This window comes from Sinohyriopsis cumingii, chromosome 2, assembly GCF_028554795.1.
Source record: "Sinohyriopsis cumingii isolate HCF-2022 chromosome 2, ASM2855479v2, whole genome shotgun sequence".
NCBI classification, from domain to species: Eukaryota; Metazoa; Mollusca; class Bivalvia; order Unionida; family Unionidae; genus Sinohyriopsis; species Sinohyriopsis cumingii.
In genome coordinates, this window is record NC_142962.1 from 51,929,888 (window position 1) to 51,951,926 (window position 22,039).

General features: G+C 36.4%; 1 protein-coding gene across 4 annotated transcripts in view; it reads left to right on the forward strand.

Annotated features, from left to right (window-relative positions):
• The first annotated feature begins 13,523 nt into the window (after positions 1–13,523).
• Positions 13,524–22,039, forward strand: part of LOC149804849 (spectrin beta chain, non-erythrocytic 5-like) — a 338,094-nt gene continuing 329,578 nt past the window's right edge. For all 4 annotated transcript variants that reach the window (XR_016416849.1, XM_089945259.1, XM_089945279.1 and 1 more), the window contains exon 1: positions 13,524–13,717. The gene's annotated coding sequence lies outside the window, so the exon portion shown is untranslated. The remainder of the gene's footprint in view (positions 13,718–22,039) is intronic.

The window sequence follows — 22,039 nt, forward strand, 5'->3', positions numbered from 1 at the left end:
AGAGCCAGGACTCTATCACAAGGCTGAAAGCTCCTTTCCTTCGAGTTTTTATCATATCTTTACTTCATTTTGGACTGAGTAGAGAGCTCACAAGCCTTTGACAACTTATATTTGAAATTGGAAACATAATCAAGAAGATTAATTTCGGAATCTTCATCAGAAAGAAGTTTCTCTTTCAATAATTTCAGTGGTTCACGCACAGCGTGTCCAAAAGCCAGCTCAAAGGGACTGAAACCTAAAGATTCTTGAACTGATTCCCTAACAGCAAACAATAGTAAATGAAAGCCTTTATCCCAGTCTTTATCCGTATCAAAACAATATGATCTAATCATATTTTTCAGAGTCTGATGGAATCTTTCTAATACCACTTGGCTCTCAGGGTGATAGGCAAAAGATTGTAATTGTTGAATGCCTAGTTCGTACATAACTTGCTGGAAAATTCCAGACATGAAATTTGAGCCTTGTTCAGACTGTACGGACTTGGGAAGGCCAAATTGAATATAAAAAAAAAACTTTATCACTGTTTTAGATTTTATATTCCTCAAGGGAATTGCCTTTGGAAACCTTGTTGACGCACACATAATGGTCAACAGATACTGGTTACCTGACTTGGTCTTAGGTAAGGGACCAACGCAGTCTACCATAATTCTACTAAATGGTTCGTCAAAGGCACGAATAGGTTGTAAATGAGCCTTGTGAATTTTTTTATTTGGTTTTCCTACCATTTGACAGGTATGACAAGATCTACAGTATTTACCAACGTCAGTTTTGATTTTTCGCCAATAGAAGTGAGTTAAGATCTTGTTATAAGTTTTATTGATCCCTAAATGGCCAGCCAATGGAGTTTCATGGGCCAGACTAAGTATTTCCTGTCTGTAAGGTTTTGGAACTACAATTTGATAGTTCACTGACCATTCGTCATCAGCAGATACCTCAGGAGGTCTCCATTTTCTCATAAGAATTCCATTTTTTATGAAATAACAGACAGGAACTTCAATAGCCTCAGTTTTACTAATGGCCTTCTGAAACAAACAGGAGATCTCGTGATCTTTTTCCTATTCAACGACAAGTGATTGTCGTTTATCACTCTGATTAGAATAAAGAGAACGAGTCGTTAAAAGAGAATCACCGTGATCAATACCTTCTGATTGATCCAAACAAGGAGTGAAAGTGACTTCATCAAAAGCCTGACTAATACATGTGTCAGGTAAAGGAATACTTTCCTTATCTACATCATTCTCATGAGCTTTCTTTGCCATAACTCTGGTAACTGCACAAGCTGTAAATACATCAGGGAATTCTTTTTCATTTGGGTCGCCTTTCAGATCCAAGCAAGGCTTGTCAGTTACAAGTGGATTAACCACAACCTTGTCTCCAGCTAGGTCGTTGCCTAGTAATAAATGAATGCCCTCAACGGGTAAAACAGAGACTGTTCCGACTATCATGGGTCCTGTGACTAAGTCTGATGACAAATTTACACAGTGAAGATGAACATTAACAAAGCCGCACTCTACTCCCTGAATAAGAACACTCTCATTAGAAGAAGACTTCTCAGAAAAAAAGTAAAGTACCTGATAATAAAAGACTCTGAGAAGCTCCTGTGTCCCTCAAAATTTTAAAAGGGATAGGATTGGCCGAATCACCCAAGAGTGATATAGAACCCTTCGATATGAATGGTTCATAATTCTCCATAAACAAATCAGACTGGGGTTTATTAGACCCAACAAATGAATTGCTCTCAATACATGATCGTGACCCTGACCTCTTAGAAATAGAGGATTTGTAATAGGTCTGTCTTTGATTCTGAAGCCTAATTGTTAAGTTATAGCAATCAGAAATAACGTGTTCTTTTTTCTTGCAATAGGTACACGTAGGAAGAGACAATGATCTTGAATCAATCTTCTCTGAAGTCTGGTTTTTAGAAGTTCTGCCAGTTTGAGTTTTAGAAGGGCTTGGATTAGGCTGAAATACTTTTCTGCCAGTAGACTGTTGAGTAGAAGTCTTATTTACAAAAGGAACTTTATGAGTTAAAGAATACTCATCAGCAGCTTGAGCAGCATTTTCCAAGGTTTCAATCTGATGCTCATCAAGGTAAGACTTAATGTCACTATGGACACAGTTTTTGAAATCTTCAGGTATTACAAGTTGTTTGAGGCTTTAATAATCTCATTCTTGGCTGAGCACTATCTATCCAGTAACTGCTCTTTTTCTCTAGTAAATTCGACATGAGTTTGTCCAGCTTCTTTTCTATAGTTTCTGAATTTTTGCCGATAAGCTTCAGGGACTAACTCACAAACCCTTAGGATGCATTCTTTAACCACATCATAGTTACCACTTTGGTGAGCTGACAGTGAATTGTAAATATCACTAACCTTGCCAGTGAGTACACATTGTAATAACTGAGTCCAATGCTCCCTCGGCCATTTCAAATTTTCGGCAACGTTTTCAAAACGAGTAAAATATTTGTCTCCTTTTTCTCTGAAAGGGGGCACTAATAAAATATTCTTTGCAAGATCAAAACTTAAATTTGGATTTGAAGTATGAATGTGCTTTTCATTTGCCAGTTCCATTTCATTCATTATATAATGATATTCCCTCTCCTGCTTCTCTTTCTCCAACTGTAAATGCATTTACTCTTTCTGTAACTGTATTTGTTCTTTTTTAATTGCATTTGTTTTTCTTTCTCTCTTTCATCTCTCTCTCTCTCTCTCCTTTTTCACATAGTGTAACTGCATTTGTTTTTCTTGTAATTGCATTTGTCTTTCTTGCTCTTTTTCCCTGCTTGTAAATGCATTAGTTTTTATCTTTCTTCTTTCTGAAGCTCCAGCTTCCTCATCTCCAATTCCATCTTGTATTTTAATTATAATTCCTTCATTTTTGTGTGAGAGTCTGATACAGACTTACTGATCGAAACCAAATCACTTTTATCCAAAACATTCTTTTCTACCAAATACTGAACCAAAATATTTTTTATTTCCTGTTTCGTTAAGGAAGCCTTTACCATAGAAAGATCGTATTTTCTGGCAAGTTGAATCTATTCATCTTTTTTTTCAAAAAAAAGATCTAATTGTTCCTGGGTAGGATTTGAAAAAAGATTTCCACTTTTGATGACATTTTAGAAAAAGCTGACCGATTTCACTATGATTTCAAAACCATTGGGGATTCAAATTTCAAAGAACAAGTTTTCTGAAATATTCTAGCCAAAATTCAAAATTATCCTTAGGACGAGCTCCCAATTTGTTATGTCATGTGTTTAGGCTCGAATAAACAGTAACACAAGAAAGAATGAAAACAACAAGCTTTTTTAAAAAATACAATAATTTATTTCCCTGAACAAATTCTGTAAAAATGAAAAAGTATGAACTTACGGTTTTATAGAATCAAATCCAAACATAATCCAAGAATAATCCACGAATAATTTTGTTAAAGTCCTAATAACAAAATGCTCTACTGATTTCAAGTTCGAATCCCGACGAAGAATCCAAGATGGAAGACGATGACGTATGCTGAAATTTGTAGTGTTGAATTATACAGTTCCTTGTAGAAACAGGCATTATCACTCCGGTTTCTGATAGCTGAATAAATTTTTATAAACAAAACTGTCCCTGTTCAACAATTTTACATAAGCACACATATTTTCCCGAAAAATAACAAAACTAACCCTTTTGAATCCAAGTAGTTTGAAATAATTCCAATCCAAGTTATTTGAAATAACTCCAAACACCACAACATACAACTTCCAGTGTAACAGCCCAGCTTCTACTGAGAATAACTCTCTAAAACATAGGTTATATATCTTCTAAACGTATACAGGGGGACACGTGATCATGTTCTCGAAGCTCATTGAAATAAGGTACTTGTTAAAGGTCATGTACGCCCAGTGTGACCCTGACGAAAACCAATACTTTTACTCTAAGAAATAAAAAATAAAAATAAAATTGTTTACATCTTAAGCACGAAGTCCCATCATGACCTCGACAACAACCAATACTTTTAAAATAAAGATAGGACTTGTTTACTTGGTCGCTACAAATTTTGAAACAAGGTCAGGATTTAGATCAATACCTGGTGTGTATAAACTAACAGTCAAGGTCAACTTATTTTCTGAAAAAAGTATCATCTCTAGTGAATAAATTTACATTACAATAACATGTAATAAACAATATAAAAAATTAAAATTGACAAACAATTAAATTGAAATATATATATATATATATATATATATATATATATATTACATCAGATATAAGTAAATCAAATATACATAACAATACATACATACATACATGCATACATACATACATACATACACACACATTCATACATACACACACACATACATACATCCATCCATACATACATACATACAGACAGACGGACAGACATACATACATACATACGGAGGCCGTGTGGTCGAAGGCCTTTACAGATCGCTTACACCTCCCCTCTATCCGCGTGGGTTCGATTCTCAGCTCGGCCAATGTGTGCTATCTGAGTAGGCTTGCCCGTAGCTTAACATGGATTGGTGTTTCTTCCTGGGATTTTTCTGCATTCTTTCTCTTCCAAATATTCGGATCGCCAGATATAGCTTAGCTTAACATGTGCTGCAAAATGGCATTAATTTCAAACAAACCAACCTATACGTACTCGTTTAAAAAAAAATACTGCGCGACTCCAATAGACTTACGACGATAGATATTATTGATTGTTATCAACAAGCCTCACTCATTTCTTTCTCTTTCTGTTTCCTTATGTCGCAATTAATACAAGATTCTTCTCGTGCAGAAGCGAAAACTGGTTCTATAAATTCATATGTTAATGATGTCAGCCCAAAAACATAAACAAAAGTATGGTAAAATCGTGCGTTTATGTGATCTGAGTTTTTTTTTATAGGTATTTCTTATCTCTTTACCAATCAGCGATTTTACCATTGTTAGTGTTGCAATCGTTTTGTAATACCTTGAACCAGACCCTTTTATAGCAAAGATCTCACGAAGCCATGTTAGAAGTCTGATTGAACGAGACTAACTATTGACCAGTTTGAGGAGTGTTACAATACAAGTGTTCCTATCAAAATTTGTGCGATTTTTTATCGTACTACTTCAGATATTTATAATTTTGATATTCATCACATTTTAATACTTTCGTTTGTATTCTTTCCTGCGTCAGATGTGATAGTCCTGCTATGTATTTTGAGGTAGGTCGTATTTCATTTGTTTGTTCATTCAAGCAGTACTATCTGACATTTTGCATCCAGTGGATGCTTGCTGTTTTCAAGTAACGTCTTTTTCCCTCGTGGGGAACGTACTTTTTGTCTTTGTGCTCTCACGCACATATAAAGCGATACGGTTGCAAAATGTACTGCATGGGTCAGATTGTCTGGCTGGTTTTTGCACTCAGAGAAGTATACTGGACTCAGTGATCAGGTTATTGGCGTTTTCGTCCTTGCTCCTGCACATTCTTCATAAATGGGAATCATTTTCACCTTCTGTGCGTGTTTTATATTGCTGACTACGAATGCGTTTTTCCTGGGCGGCCATAATACCATCTTCGCTAGCCAAGATTCCGATATGATAACCCTGTATATACGGTCATCATATCGGAACTTTGGCTGGCGAATATGCCATAATATATTTTTTTGTTTATCTTTCCTTTGTTTCTAGCGGTTGGAGCCATGTCAAATCCTTTCAAGTGGCTCTTTTTTCGTTTCCCCTACAAACTGTCTATGAAGTCCCTTTCTTCCATTCGTGTCTTCTTTGCTTTTTTCCCCTTTTCTTTGCAAAGGTCTTTTCCTAGAACAAAAACCAGAAATGTCATCCGATTCGGTTTCTACGTATTTGCTCATCTTTTTAAAAACAGAATTCAGTTTCAATGCAGATACCAACATTTATAATAAGTACCTAGATGTAGTAGACCATTATTATACAATTAGTTCTATAGTCTTTCTATCCATGTCTTTTTATGTTTTTAATTCGAGCCAGTCCCGGACACTTGTTTGTACCTGACGATGGATTTCACAATACTTTTGATCGCTGATGATATTGATGATATTCTACAGCAGTTCGGGCCCTTCCTACTGCTATAGATCTCATCAACCATGTAAATTATTCCTGGGGACCCGAGGAGTGCCGCTTTTTGTAATAAGTATAACCTCGAGGTTACAACCAACATTCTCGGGCTGTCCACGAGTTAATACTTCATGAACATTCATAATATTATTGCTCCAATCACAAATGGCAATTTCTATTTTACAGTTTTCACCACCAATCTATTTTATCTAAGTTCTATGGACAGTCAACTGCACTAAGTTCATTTCTATGTCGCCGTGACTTCAATTAATGTCAGATTGGTCTTCTAACAATCCATTTAGTATGTACGCAGAAATCTGGCAAAACTTACCCCTCCCCTTCCTGTACAAATGCTTACCTTTTTTACACACACCCCACCTGCGTACGTACGCTTGACGAGCCCCCCCCCCCCCCAACCATTAAACGGACTATAACGCGATAACGATCAAGGATTAATAATATAAACGTGTTTAATAAAACAGTCCACCGACGCTGAATGTCTGGCTGCATCAAAGAAATAAGGTGAGTAACTTTAAACAGTTTGCCTAGAGTCCGCTTAAATTCAAACGCCGACAGTCGAACAGGTTACATATTAGACAAATTATTATCGAGGTTTCATCCCGCCACCCCGTTTCCTATACGTACGTACATTATCAGTAGATTCCCCCCCCCCCTTCGCAAACGTATACATTTAGGTTACCCCCTCCCCTTCTATGCATAAGTACTAAATGGACGGCCCCTATTTGTATGTCCACTGTTTTGCTGTAGTGTATAATGTGGGAAGTCTAGATGTTGAAACCCCGCCGGATTTCCGACTGGTTGTTCGCAATCGGTATTTGTGCCAAATGATAATATGATTTGTTGCGCACTTCATCCTATATTTCCGATATTGTTTGTTATTGTATTGATGGAGATAGATTGTCATGCCGATTTATGTTTGTAGCAAGTTTGTTGTATTGACTGATCGTGTGTGTGACCTGTCATCATTACCCATTCACAATGGTGAGCGGTCTTTCTTTTTAATACTTTAAAAGACTTTCTTTAAAGTGAGCGCAAGACTTCGAGTTCTTAAAACTCGACAACTTGGGGTTTTATATCGAATTTCTACTTTCCGTCAGTCAACAATGGAATTGCGAATGGAAACTAATTTGTGACATTGAACTGTAACTACCCTGACTCCTGATATATGCTATCTTGCATTACCTGATTGATGTTGAAGGTATGCAGTGTTTTTAAATTGTAAAATCTTTTTTATTGACATCTATTGAAACTGTGCATACACAGATGGAGATTGCACTCCCAATTCTAAGCTAAAAAAATTTTTGTTTTGAATTATATTGAGTACAAAAAAAAACTCGTATCTTCTGAGACACGAGATGTGGATTTATGCTCTGAAAAAAACTTTGTTCGGGCTTTGAGGGATATATATCATATTTTTTTCTTATACATACACTGAATAAATTTAAGCCAATTTTAATCACTTTCCTTGAGTATTGTACTAATATTTACATTTAATGCGATTTCTGTTCTCTTTTCGTTCATTTTACACCCTGTGAGATACGATTTCATTGATGTGAACTCCGTTATGAGACTTAATGACTGATGATGAACAACAAGAGAAAATCTTAGGCTTTTTGAGACAGTACGGTTAAATTTTGACCGAACAGTTTAATGATTGTGTGTATATATATATATATATATATATATATATATATATATATATATATATATATATATATATTACCATCTTTGCGTCCTATATTTTTATTTTGCGGTATTATATTACTGTGTGTTATTTGGAAAGATTTATATTCCTACATCAATTATGCCATTTTTACCTTGACCAATTTAGGGCGTACCTTTTCATTGGCACTATATGGCCATTGTAATGCAGACGTTCCGCTCAACACTATACTTACATACTTCATTCATTTTCAAGTGCATAATGCACGAAGTTTGTTTACCGTAATTATAGTAATAACAGGGAAATTGATCTATGTCGCGTGCAGATGATGAACTCTTTGAAAAATAAAAAATAAAAAAGACCAGGCGTTTAAATGACGAGTTTAAATCCAGTAAAAAGAAGAGAAACTGATCAATCTTGATCCACACTGGTAACGTGCAGATGATGGTGTCTTTGAAATAATAATAAAAAGATCAGGATGCTAAATGACGAGTTTATCATTGACATAATATTTCCCATAAGAAGGGGAAAAATTACAACACATTTTTAACAAAGTGAAGCAGCACTTTTAAGGAGATTTTTACATGCGAAGAGTTACGGGCATTAAATTCTTGAACAAGTATAAACTACTTCTCGTACTTACATTGTACACACACACACACACACACACACACACACACACACACACACTTCTTTGTAATGCCGTAAAAGTGATTTAAAAAAACGTAAATTTATATGTGCACTTGATAAACAGAAAATGTTAAAAGAATATGCTCCAACATGGCGTATGCAGTACAAAAATAGTGAGGAAACAATGTGGAGGGTTTGATAATTGATTCTTTAAAATTATACTGCATTTGTGAAATCAAACAAATTCCACTTTCATCCATTTAATAAAATTATTATTAAACGCATTTATAGTTTAACTCTCTAACATTTTTGGCTACAAATTTGTGGCCAGGAACATTAAGTATTTGTTTTAAAGAGTTCTTTATTTGGTTTTGGAATGGAAAAGTTGTTATCTGTGATTATCTGAACTTGATATTCTAATGTGGAGTGTTGCCTTGTTTTGAAGCATGACATATTTCAGTTTTGACATATTAGGATCATAGTGTTTATAACTTCGCGCATAAGCTTAGACTTTCTCAAAAATATTTGTTCTCTTGATGTTCGCATTTTAATATCATTTGGAATGTATTTGGTTTTATTTAGATTGTGTCTGCAAGCTCACTGGGGCAAGAGGAATAATTTGCGAATATCCTTCTCAGTAGTGTCTCCCCAAATAAGATTATCGTAGTCTATGTATGGATGTATGCAGCTTTTGTAATATATCAACCTATATGTAGGAGATAAATATTGCCTTATCTTGCCATGTAATAACATTGATATATGGCTTGAATATATTCGTTCCATGGAAATTGTTTTCAATCATTACCCCAAAAGTTTTGTTTCTCAACACGTTTGGACCAAGTTAGTAACATAACTAAGGGCCTCTAGTTATAAAAATTTTCTTTGCTTCCTGACTTATGCATGGGGGTAACTTTTGCCAATTTCCATTTTTGGAGAAAAAACTGAGGTGGATAGACTTAGATTACGTATGTAACTCATGCTGTCAAATAATATATTTGCAGCAGTCCTACGGATACGTGATTCAGTAACATCGTGACATTTTGCTTTCGTTGTCTAAATAAAATAAATGTCAAGATGCTTTTTCATTTGATAATGCAGAGAGTAAAAATGTTTGTGAAGATGTACTTTTTTTCTGAACAAAACTTTCTTAGTTTGTTATGAGTGGGGTTTATTATGGGTTTCTTAATTTTGGACTCTAAAGTGACAAAAAAAAATGCATTAATTTTCTTTGCTATTTTATATTTCCCATCAATAACCTAACCTTCATACTCCGATTATATCACGCTCAATTTCTGGTATGGGGTGGGTCGTGGTAGGGTTACTGCTCCGCTAGCCGCTTGACCAGCTCATGATTACACCTTGCAATACGCTTTAAAAAGTGAACAAGAAAGAAAACAAATCACATTAAAAGTCATTAAACGAATGCGATGTTGTAAAAGCACTGCTCAGATTTTAAAATAATTCGTTACATACAGGTATATGGATGGCCTGTGCAATCGAATTTCAACATAAATGCCCCAAAAAGGTATTACAGCGTAAAACCAGTTAATTTTGCCCTGAATAAAGATGTTTTGTTTTCAACATATTGTGAAAAACAAAACTGTTTAGAAAACTGTTTTATATATTTACAAAATAATCAACTAAAGATATAATGATTTGACTAGCTCGCCAAAAAGCGTATTTTACGTTCTAGAATCCCTGCTTGCTTTCAACATCTATCATCTATCTATAAACACGGGTAAATGGAAATATTATCAAACATCTATCGGGTAACAGGTAAATGGAAGCAATATCAAACATCTAGAGAGAGATTAGAAGTAATCAGATACAGTGACTGGCTGCTACAAAATCTGATGCACAGAAACCTATCAACTGCCCATTGACCTATCAACCAGAAATCTCCATCAAATAATTTTTTTTTATTGGGAGGAGACACCATAAAAAATGCATTTAGCTGGGGAGGCAGGATTTCTTGTTACGCCATTGTTGAAGCAAAATTACTGTTTTTTTTATTATTTTTTATATTTTTTATATTATCTTAAAGGTCAGTGGTTTCAGGATGCCATCAGCCATCTTGCTCTCACTTGATTTATGAGGTAAAGTGGTATAGGGCCTCGGGTGGCCGAATGGTCTAAGTGGTATAGGGCCTCGGGTGGTCGAATGGTCTAAGTGGTATAGGGCCCCGGGTGGCCGAATGGTCTAAGTGGTATAGGGCCTCCTGTGGCCGAATGGTCTAAGTGGTATAGGGCCTCGGGTGGCCGAATGGTCTAAGTGGTATAGGGCCTCGGGTGGCCGAATGGTCTAAGGCATTTTCTTCCACATATCACTGACATCTCACCTCTGTCCGCGTGAGTTCGAGTATCGGCTGATCAACGTGGGTATGTGGAAGGGCTTGCCAGTAACTTCCGTTTGGTTAGTGGTTCTTCCTAAAGTTTTCCCGGTTCTTCCTCCACTAACTCATGTACATCATAGATATATGTTTGCTTTGCAAATGTATTGTTATCTTTTTGTTGTCCTGCTGATAATTCGTCGAAAACAAATCTAAAACTTTAAAAAAGTTGACCGATTGTAACCCGGTCTAACTGTCCGCCATGTATAGCCCAGCAAGTGCTGAAAAATCGCGTTAAACCCACAAAACCAAAACCTCTCGATTTGGTTTTCTGATTTAAAACCATTTTAATGTGCTCTCACCGGCTTCTATTTCATTTTGTTTCACGAAGTGCTCATGCAGCACCTGTCTCCTCCTTTTTATATGTTTTGTTTTCCTAATTCTCGCTTAGTTATTGGTATTTTCTTCCTTTTGTAAGGGAAGATCTTCTTCCTGAATCATTCGGCTTAAACGGTTTCATGTGTGTTGACTTCTCGTCCGGCTGTACTGTCCAAGCAGGCCCGGCCCTAGGGCAAGGCGAACGAGGCAACCGCCTTGGGCCCCGCGCTTTCAGGCAGTGCAATTTTTTATTTGCATGGAGCCCCGCGCTCATCGATTGCTGCCTTGGGCATCGCATGCTGCCTTAGGCTCCGCACGTCCTAGGGCCGGGCCTGTTTCCAAGGATCCTATTTTCTTACTCAACATAGCAGTAGCGGCCTTAGCAAACGCGGGGCCTGATTTGGATAATTTTTACGGGGTACCCTGGGTTTACGCCCGGGGCCCCCATGTGAGCACGGCATTTGGAAATAAAAAATTTAAAAAGTTTTATATTATGTTAACTTAATTTTCTTCAATTGCTTTAAAATTACTTTCTCTCGATTGATTTATTTTTTACAAATTTATTTTTATTTTTAAAAATTACTAACGCGTGGGGCCCCTGTGAGCTCGGGGCCCGATTGTGCCGAATCGGTTCAATGGGCCTAAGGCCGGCCCTGCAACATGGTTTTCCGTGCTTTTTGATTTTTTTTTCATCCGATATTCGTTTATAGTCACAACCTGTCTTTGTCAACCCTTGGACATAGGGTACAATCCATATGAAAACTAACTCGTAATCTTTTTTCGTCCGTGTTTTTGAATTTGTAACTTCAGTCCTGCCCACGATATAACTTGTACTTAATTAAGTATTATTATTAGTAGTAATACTAGCTTGTCGTACGTGTGCTATTTCGTTTGTTGGTAGTATTTAATACACGCAAAAGAATATGTGCATTGCGTATAAGTAAAGTATGTTTATTAAAACAACAACAATTACAGACTAATATTGAATTAAAGCATACCATCCGTGCATACATGCGTACAATGAATATCCATAGCCGCATTAACTCGAACGTGGATAGGGAAATATCATCGATATATGGATACTCTATCGTGGATAGGGAAATATCATCGATACATGGATACTCTATCGTGGATAGGGAAATATCATCGATACATGGATACTCTATCGTGGAATTCTTGTCTTTTGGTCATAGATCTTACTGGTGCCAAAAAGCTAGCTGCAAAGTAGGTGATGTCGTCGGCATTGTTTTAGCGCTTTTCTTGTCTTTTAGTTCATGGTGTTAGAAGTAGAAAACAAAGAGAAAAAAAGAAGGAAAAAAAAACACGAACAAAACAAGAAACAAAAAAAAGGGCAACAAGGGAGTAAGTTTTTTATTTTATTTTAAAATTCTACATGTATCAGCAGCAGTGCCGGATTTAGACATAACGAAACCCTAAGCCATGGGAATCTGTAAAGGCCTTATTTGGTATAAAATAAATTTAAGAGGCCCCTTCAGACTGTGAGGCCCAAAGCTGTAGCTTCTTTAGCGTATGCCCAAATCCGGCACTGATCAGCAGTCTTGCATACATGACTACATATTAACACCAGATATCAGGGCCATTTTGTCTTTTTCGAAAATAGAAATTGGAGACATTGTTTTAAAACATCGGCCAGTAAATATACATTTGTTTGACCTACTCTTATTGCGCCACAATTGCTGATTTAAAAAAAATATTTTAGTACCCTGCCAATACGAGTGAGTTGGTGCGTGTCTTTTAAAATTAAAGTGTTGTTCGGCCCAGGCCCCCTTGCGGGCCACGGGAATATATCCCCGGTTGGCCCCTATATATATATATATATATATATATATATATATATATATATATATATATATATATATATATTGCAAAAGGAATGGATGTATTGCTGTACTGGGGGGGGAACGTATTCTTTACAAACTCAACTTTTACTTTCTGTTACTATTCTTAGTAAGTTAACTTGTATATTTTGTCCTATCTTTTCACGGTATGTCTCATTATGTGCTTCTTGGTAGATGTAATTATAAAAAAAGTAAGCAATAAACGTTACAACTACCCTGTCTTATTACTTGTAAAGAATTTTAGACTAGCCTTCATTAATCACATTAACGACACACTAGCACAATACGCTTGTGCTAAACTGAGCTTTGCAGATATCGTGTAAGGAAATGAACGCAACAAATTGGCACCATGTTAGCGATTCTCATTACAAACAATGTATTCTCTCTCCATTTCATTTAACTAAACTATGGTCGTATGGTTTATTTAGACAACGGTTTCATGTCTTTTATATATAAAAATATTGAAAAAATGAAAGCCATCTGGAAATTATCAGCCGTACTGGGCGTGGTTTTGCAGTGTAGTGAACGTATCGCTGGGACACCGCCCTATTGAATTGTGGCCATAATTTCCGCTAGGTGGCGCTCCACTCTCACTTACCTGTCACAGGTAGACTATATTTGTCGGACATGAAACTGGCCAGTTCTCTGGTTTAATTTTAAATGCATAACTGAGTGCTGGATTGTTTCATCAATTTGAGTGGATTAGTACGAACTTGAAAGCCAGAAGTTATTACCGGGACATCGTGCCGAATTTATCTGTCATTGTTTGGTAAGTATGCGCTACCGATATCGGCACCCTATCCAGGACGTTTCTTAAAAACACAGCAGGGTGTTCCCATGTCTGTTACTGTTCATGCAAATTTCCATGTTGATTTGGGTGTTACATTGCATGAAGTCTTTGAGAACGTTCGTTAAATCTGTATTATTTTCGATTTTCTCGTATGGTTGGAGGGATTCAATAATGAGTTTTCATACAAGTCCTCGTAAAAGAGGCAAGTAAAGGGACAGGTGACGACCACTTTACAGGTGTAGCACATACCGTAAAGCAGCATGTTTACATATGAGATTTGAGATTGGGTAGGGCCTGGTTGTCGGCACATTGTTTCCACGTTACAGTGCACACTTCTTTTGGGCTTTACTCTAGGGTGCAGTTCTGAGTACATATTTGATAATCGTTGTATGGGCTTCCCCCTTCTCTCTCTCTCTCTCTCTTTCTCTCTCTCTCTCTCTCTCTCTCTCTCTCTATATATATATATATATTATACATACATACATACATACATACGTTACAAAATCTGTTAACATTAGGTTGGTTGGATTTTAATAGCATCTTGAGGACAATATTGATAGTGTCATGCAGAGGAAATGTGAGCATGGTTCCTTTATCAAAGATACACAAAGAGCTAACTTGCACATGTATTTAAAAAATACAGTTTGTGTTTTACCTGAGTCCGAAAACTCTACCAGATGTGCTTCATTATTTCACTTTTGTTAGAAAGAGTGACCAGCAACCATGAGGATCATTGTCACAAAGCCAGACAAACACCTATTCATTGATGTGTATGTGTGTGTGCGTGCGTGTGATGATAACTTGTATCTCATCATTGCACTTCCTTATCTTGTGTCTATGAAATAAATTTAACTGCACCTGTTGGCACTTCATTCTGTCAGTTGAAAGAATACACTGGTGTTAATTGGGAGTAGGGGAGGATGTTATTATTAGTTTCCCCCTTTTGACTGATCATATCAAGTGCCTGTACTTAAAAGGTGACATTTAGTGATTTGCTTATTTTTTGTAAAAAAAATAATAGACCAGCCATACTTCTTGAATTTTGCAAAATAAGCATTTTGAACATAAAAAATGTTATATTATTGATTTGTCTCCCCTAGCCCCACTCACCTCTTCCCAGGCCTTGCGTGTACTACCCATCTTCATGGGCAGATTTGCTGCCACAAAGGGATTTTTAACAAGCCAAACAAACATTAATGATCAGAGATGAAATATCAATATAAACTTGTTAGATAGCTTATTTGGATCCACCCATTTGTTATGATAGAAATTTGTATCACTTAGCAGAAGTAGACACTTTCCATTGTTTCCAAATAGTGCCATTTTCCAGAAGTAGCCACTTTCCATTGCTTCTAAACAATTTGACAGATCAAATTTTCTATCCAAAATTTTGTATACCTAGTTGCATCAAACATCTTAGATGTCATACTGTCCCCCATCTTAAGCGTTATACTGTCCCCAATCTTAAGGGTCCTACTGTCCCCCATCTTCAGTGTGGCACTGTCCCCAATCTTCAATGTTGCACTGTCCCCCGTCTTCAATGTCGCACTGTCCCCCATCTTCAATGTCGCACTGTCCCCCATCTTAGGTGTTATACTGTCCCCAATCTTAGATGTCATACTACTCTCCATCTTTGATGTTGCACTGTCGCCTCATCTTAAGTGTTATACTGTCCCCCATCTTAGATGTCATACTGCTCTCCATCTTTGATGTCATACTACTCTCCATCTATGATGTAGCAGTGTTGCCCCATCTTAGGTGTTATACTGTCCCTCATCTTAGATGTCATACTGTCCCCTGTCTTAGATGTCATACTGTCCCCTCAATTAAATGGAGTTACAATAAAAGCATTACTGAACAGTAATCAGATCTCATTTTAAATTAATAACACTTTAGGGTAAGTTGCAAGCTTCATAGACCCCGATATGTTGTTGCATAATGCATAGGCTGGTCTGGGTCACTGCTGTGTGTTAGTAGTGATCAGTGGAACAAACGACATGGACCTTGGTCTGTCACTGCAGTGTGTTAGTAGCGATCAGTGGAACAAATGACATGGAACTCGGTCTGTCACTGCAGTGTGTTAGTAGTGATCAGTGGAACAAACGACGTGGACCTTGGTCTGTCACTGCAGTGTGTTAGTAGTGATCAGTGGAACAAATGACATGGAACTTGGTCTGTCACTGCAGTGTGTTAGTAGTGATCAGTGGAACAAACGACGTGGACCTTGGTCTGTCACTGCAGTGTGTTAGTAGTGATCAGTGGAACAAACGACATGGACCTTGGTCTGTCACTGCAGTGTGTAATGCCAGAGCAGGGGCTGTGTTGTTTATATTTGGATCAAACTTATTCGAGGGTATATATGGTATGTTATTAAAACAAAATATTCCTGGATTGTTTTAAAAACACTGGACTGTGTTCATCATCATGTTGTAGGCAATTTTTACCGTCCCATTATAGAGCTCTTGAGTTTTGACCTCTTGAGTTTATCTTTAATTAGATGCAGATTGACAGGTGCATATATATGCGTGCATGTTACTAGCTCATTGTACTTTACATCATGAATTGTGCACTTTACTTATTGTTAAGTCCATAAAGATGCAGACTCGCAGCCCATGCAAATATTGATCATAATGATTGTATAATATATTAGTTTTCAGCAGGATTGTACTTGCACAGGTTTACATTGGCAGCCTATGCTGCAGATTTGCACAGTACAACCTTCTCAAACTGGCCTCTTTGTAAACTGACTTCCGTTGCAGATTTGCCACTTAAATGTATTATTGTCCTGAATAAGGCCATTTTGATACTGTATTATCATTATTATTGTTATTATTATTATTATTATTATCATTTTGTAAAATATGGTTTCCATCATAATGTTCATAGGTTCCATACAGAATACTGCCTTAACTGAGACAACCTTCAAAAGGATTGGTTGGTTGTTACGGGTTTAATGCCATTTTTCAGCACATGATAGGCAATTCCTATCAGCCAGGATATATGGTGGAGGAAGAACCTGGGAAGAGGCAGTGACCCACAAGAAGTTACTGGCAAACTTTCTCAAATACTCACAATGGCCAAGCAAGCAACTTGAACTCACACAGGGGTGAGAGGCCAGCGTGCATAAAAGGCACGTGCCTTAGATCCCTGCCCCCCCCCATAAATGAAGTACACAATAAAAACTTTTGTTGAAAAGGTCTATAATTTAAATGATGATGAAACTTTTGTTGCTACTTAATAAAATGTGATCCATTGCTGTACTTGCATTATAAACGAAACCTTGTTATATTAAAGGGCCTTGTAGTGCTGTGTTCCTTTAAAACCTTGTCATATTAAAGGGCCTTGTAGTGCTGTTTCTTTGAACTTTGTTATATTAAAGGGCCTTGTAGTGCTGTGTTTCTTTAAACATTGTTATATTAAAGGGCATTGTCGTGCTGTGTTTCTTTGAAACTTGTTATATTAAAGGGCCTTGTAGTGCTGTGTTTCTTTGAACCTTGTTATATTAAAGTGCCGTGTAGTGCTGTGTTTCTTTGAAACTTTGTTATATTAAAGGGTCTTGTAGTGCTGTGTTTCTTTAAACATTGTTATATTAAAGGGCATTGTCGTGCTGTGTTTCTTTGAACCTTGTTATATTAAAGGGCCTTGTAGTGCTGTGTTTCTTTGAACCTTGTTATATTAAAGTGCCGTGTAGTGCTGTGTTTCTTTGAAACTTTGTTATATTAAAGGGTCTTGTAGTGCTGTGTTTCTTTAAACATTGTTATATTAAAGGGCATTGTCGTGCTGTGTTTCTTTGAACCTTGTTATATTAAAGGGCCTTGTAGTGCTGTGTTTATTTGAAACCTTGTTATATTAAAGGGTCTTGTAGTGCTGTGTTTCTTTAAACCTTGTTATATTAAAGGGCCTTGTAGTGCTGTGTTTATTTGAAACCTTGTTATATTAAAGGGCCTTATAGTGCTGTGTTTCTTTGAACCTTGTTATATTAAAGGGCCTTGTAGTGCTGTGTTTCTTTGAACCTTGTTATATTAAAGGGCCGTGTAGTGCTGTGTTTCTTTGAAACTTTGTTATATTAAAGGGTCTTGTAGTGCTGTGTTTCTTTAAACATTGTTATATTAAAGGGCATTGTCGTGCTGTGTTTCTTTGAACCTTGTTATATTAAAGTGCCGTGTAGTGCTGTGTTTCTTTGAAACTTTGTTATATTAAAGGGTCTTGTAGTGCTGTGTTTCTTTAAACATTGTTATATTAAAGGGCATTGTCGTGCTGTGTTTCTTTGAACCTTGTTATATTAAAGGGCCTTGTAGTGCTGTGTTTCTTTGAACCTTGTTATATTAAAGTGCCGTGTAGTGCTGTGTTTCTTTGAAACTTTGTTATATTAAAGGGTCTTGTAGTGCTGTGTTTCTTTGAACCTTGTTATATTAAAGGGCCTTGTAGTGCTGTGTTTATTTGAAACCTTGTTATATTAAGGGGCCCTGTAGTGCTGTGTTTCTTTGAACTTTGTTATATTAAAGGGCCTTGTAGTGCTGTGTTTCTTTAAACCTTGTCATATTAAAGGGCCTTGTAGTGCTGTGTTTCTATGAAACCTTGTCATATTAAAGGGCCTTGAAGTGCTGTTTCTTTAAACCTTGTTATATTAAAGGGCCTTGTAGTGCTGTGTTTCTATGAACCTTGTTATATTAAAGTGCCGTGTAGTGCTGTTTCTTTGAAACCTTGTCATATTAAAGGGTCTTGTAGTGCTGTGTTTCTTTGAATCTTGTTATATTAAAGGGCCTTGTAGTGCTGTGTTTATTTGAAACCTTGTTATATTAAAGGGCCTTGTAGTGCTGTGTTTCTTTGAACCTTGTTATATTAAAGGGCCTTGTAGTGCTGTGTTTCTTTGAACCTTGTTATATTAAAGTGCCGTGTAGTGCTGTGTTTCTTTGAAACTTTGTTATATTAAAGGGTCTTGTAGTGCTGTGTTTCTTTGAACTTTGTTATATTAAAGGGCCTTGTAGTGCTGTGTTTCTTTAAACCTTGTCATATTAAAGGGCCTTGTAGTGCTGTGTTTCTATGAAACCTTGTCATATTAAAGGGCCTTGAAGTGCTGTGTTTCTTTAAACCTTGTTATATTAAAGGGCCTTGTAGTGCTGTGTTTCCATGAACCTTGTTATATTAAAGTGCCGTGTAGTGCTGTTTCTTTGAAACCTTGTCATATTAAAGGGTCTTGTAGTGCTGTGTTTCTTTGAATCTTGTTATATTAAAGGGCCTTGTAGTGCTGTGTTTATTTGAAACCTTGTTATATTAAGGGGCCCTGTAGTGCTGTGTTTCTTTGAAACCTTGTTATATTAAAGGGCCTTGTAGTGCTGTGTTTATTTGAACTTTGTTATATTAAATCATTGTAGTGCTGTGTTTATTTGAAACCTTGTTATATTAAAGGGTCTTGCAGTGCTGTGTTTATTTGAAACCTTGTTATATTAAAGGGCCTTGTAGGGCTGTGTTTCTTTGAACTTTGTTATATTAAATCATTGTAGTGCTGTGTTTATTTGAAACCTTGTTATAGTAAAGGGCCTTGTAGTGCTGTGTTTCTTCGAAACCTTTCCTGATTTTCTTGGAGTTAGAAAATATGTTGTAAAGAAAGCAATCTTTGTAAAATATCTTATCCATCTAGTGTAACACGTCTGAGGAGGGTGGGTCCAAGTTTTCATTTTGAATGGCCATCAAGCAGATGTGTAATCTGAGGCCCTTTTATTGATCTACCCAGCTTAGAGGTAATCAATAAAGATATTACTTTAAATTGACAGCCATAAATACATTGCTAGCACTGTTCCGATTCACTTAAGTTGCAAGAATACATTTTTTTTATTACCATATGTACTTGCTTACAAGTCAAGTCATACTGCAAACAACAAAGATCCTGGTCTGCCATAGCAGAAAGCTCCTGCAGATTATGGTCTGTGCTGTTTCTTCCACTTATTACACCTAACAAACAGGACTTATAGGTGAGTATATACAGTTTACAGTTTTTTTTAGGGGCAAAAATATTAAAAGCCAACAAACTTGAGTCATAAATGATGTGCTTAACTCCTTTTTACAAATTATATTGAAATATTCAGCTGTTTGAAATATTTTGCTATTCAACTCAATTAGACGCAAACAACCAATTTCATGACTTGCAATGAAATATTCCCACATTTATGCCACTGCAATGAAATATTCCCCCAGTTATGCCACTGCTTTGTTTGGTATCTTAAATAATCATGCAAAATTCCATTTAATGTCCTGGATTTGCAACCCAGAGCTTGATATCAGCATGACTGAAGGCTGGAATGTCTGGTGTTGAAAGTGGCCTGTAATACCAGAGTTGACAGTATTACCTCAGGTAGTTTGGCTACCTTGACAGTTAACAGACTAGTGTGGAGAAATGATTAAATATATGCCCGCTCAGGTGTGACAGTGGTAGAACTTGTAATCCTAGTACCTCCTGGACCTATAGTCTGTTTCTGTATGACTAGATTTTAAATTATATAATGGAAAAATTGGCAGAGCTGGAGGTCATTAGTGCCATAAACTGGACATTTTGAAGACATGATCAGTTACAGAGGTTTGATTGGCATTAGTACAGACTTCTTGGAACCAGACAGGGTGACTAGCCTTCCTGGGAGGCCAGACTGGTTTAGGAAAGATTCATTATATTTTTCAATTGCTGATAATGAGCCTAAACTGGTAATCCAATATCACAGGTCCATTAGCTAGTAATATCCCCTACCTCCCAGCAGACCTTTCTGACCTGTCAGTGATCAACCTTGGTTAGTACTTACTTATTTAGATGGAAAGGCCATCAACATGGCCTGGTGTTAATGATTGGTATCAGGTTACATGCAATTATCATGCATCAACATGTCAGAACTATTCCCACAATTTGGAATTAAATACAGGAAATACTGGTATATAGTAACTTGGAGCCAAACTATCTTGCAAACCATTGCTTTGATTTTATTCAAGTTTTGAATTTGTCTTTTATCTGTTCATTCTTATATAAATGAGTGCAGGTGGGGCTTAGATCAAACTTATTAAAGGTCTGTTGGTGATATTGCCAGCATGAATCCCACTTAAATTTAATGTGCAGAAATTCTGCACAGTTGATTTGCCATGGCCATGATGAAACCAATAACATTCATTAATATCAAAAAAGAATATTCCAAGAATGCCTAATTGTTATTTATGCATCACGCCCAAAATGGGAGAGGAAAAGAATACTCTAATAATAGCCTGGCAGGGACCAGATTTGTGGGTACTGACCTGGAAGTAATTAATTGTGACCTGAATCATATCAGGCCAATTGAATAATGGCCACTTTTGCTTAAGACTTATATTAGTATGCCACACTTATTTCAACTTTACTCATGAAATCTTTTGATTTTCATTGTAAACAATGTCTGTAACAAATATAAAGTGTGTAGTGTTGGTGTTCCACAGGGTGCAAGTTTTTGGCCAAGTGCTTTGGAGATAACAAAATTACTATATCTTCTTTAATTATAGAAACCTTTTAATACAGTAGAAGTTTAATTGTAAAAAATGATTATATATATATATATATATATATATATATATATATATATATATATATATATATATATATATATATATATATAATTGGCATATAAAAACATGATAAAATTTTAATAGAATTTGAAATGAATATTCAGATTTAGAAAACAAATTTTAAAAATGAAACTGACAGTTTTAAAACAGAAGAATGACTAATGGATGATATCAGTATTTAAAACAAGTTGCACCACTCCGGTGGCCTAGTGGTTAGAGCTTCCACCTTGGATGCAGGAGGTCATGGGTTCGATCCTTGGCCAAGTCATACCAAAGACTTACAAAAATGTTAATAACAGCTGCCTCACTTGGCACTCAGCATTAAGAGGTTAGTGTTAGGACTGGTCGGCCTGGTGTCAGGATAATGTGACTAGGTTGGACATTGTGCTACATGTCTGCAGCATGATGCCCCAGTGCTAGACATCACTATAAACTGTCACACTGCAGACATCGTAGTGGTATTACTGAAAAATTGTTAAAGCTACGTTAAAAATCCAAATCACACACACAAACCAAGTTCTGGTCTGCATCACAATACTTTGTCCAGGGGTAATGAAGCAAGATGGCTCACTGTGATTTTTGCCGCTAATTGTGATGTGCCTTGTTCACATGTGTATAGTTGTATACACTAAGAAACAATTACAAGTACTATGTTCTAGATTTATTGTGTCAGCTACTTAGCCATTTGTTATTAGAAATAATAACACACTCAAATTTCCCATTTTG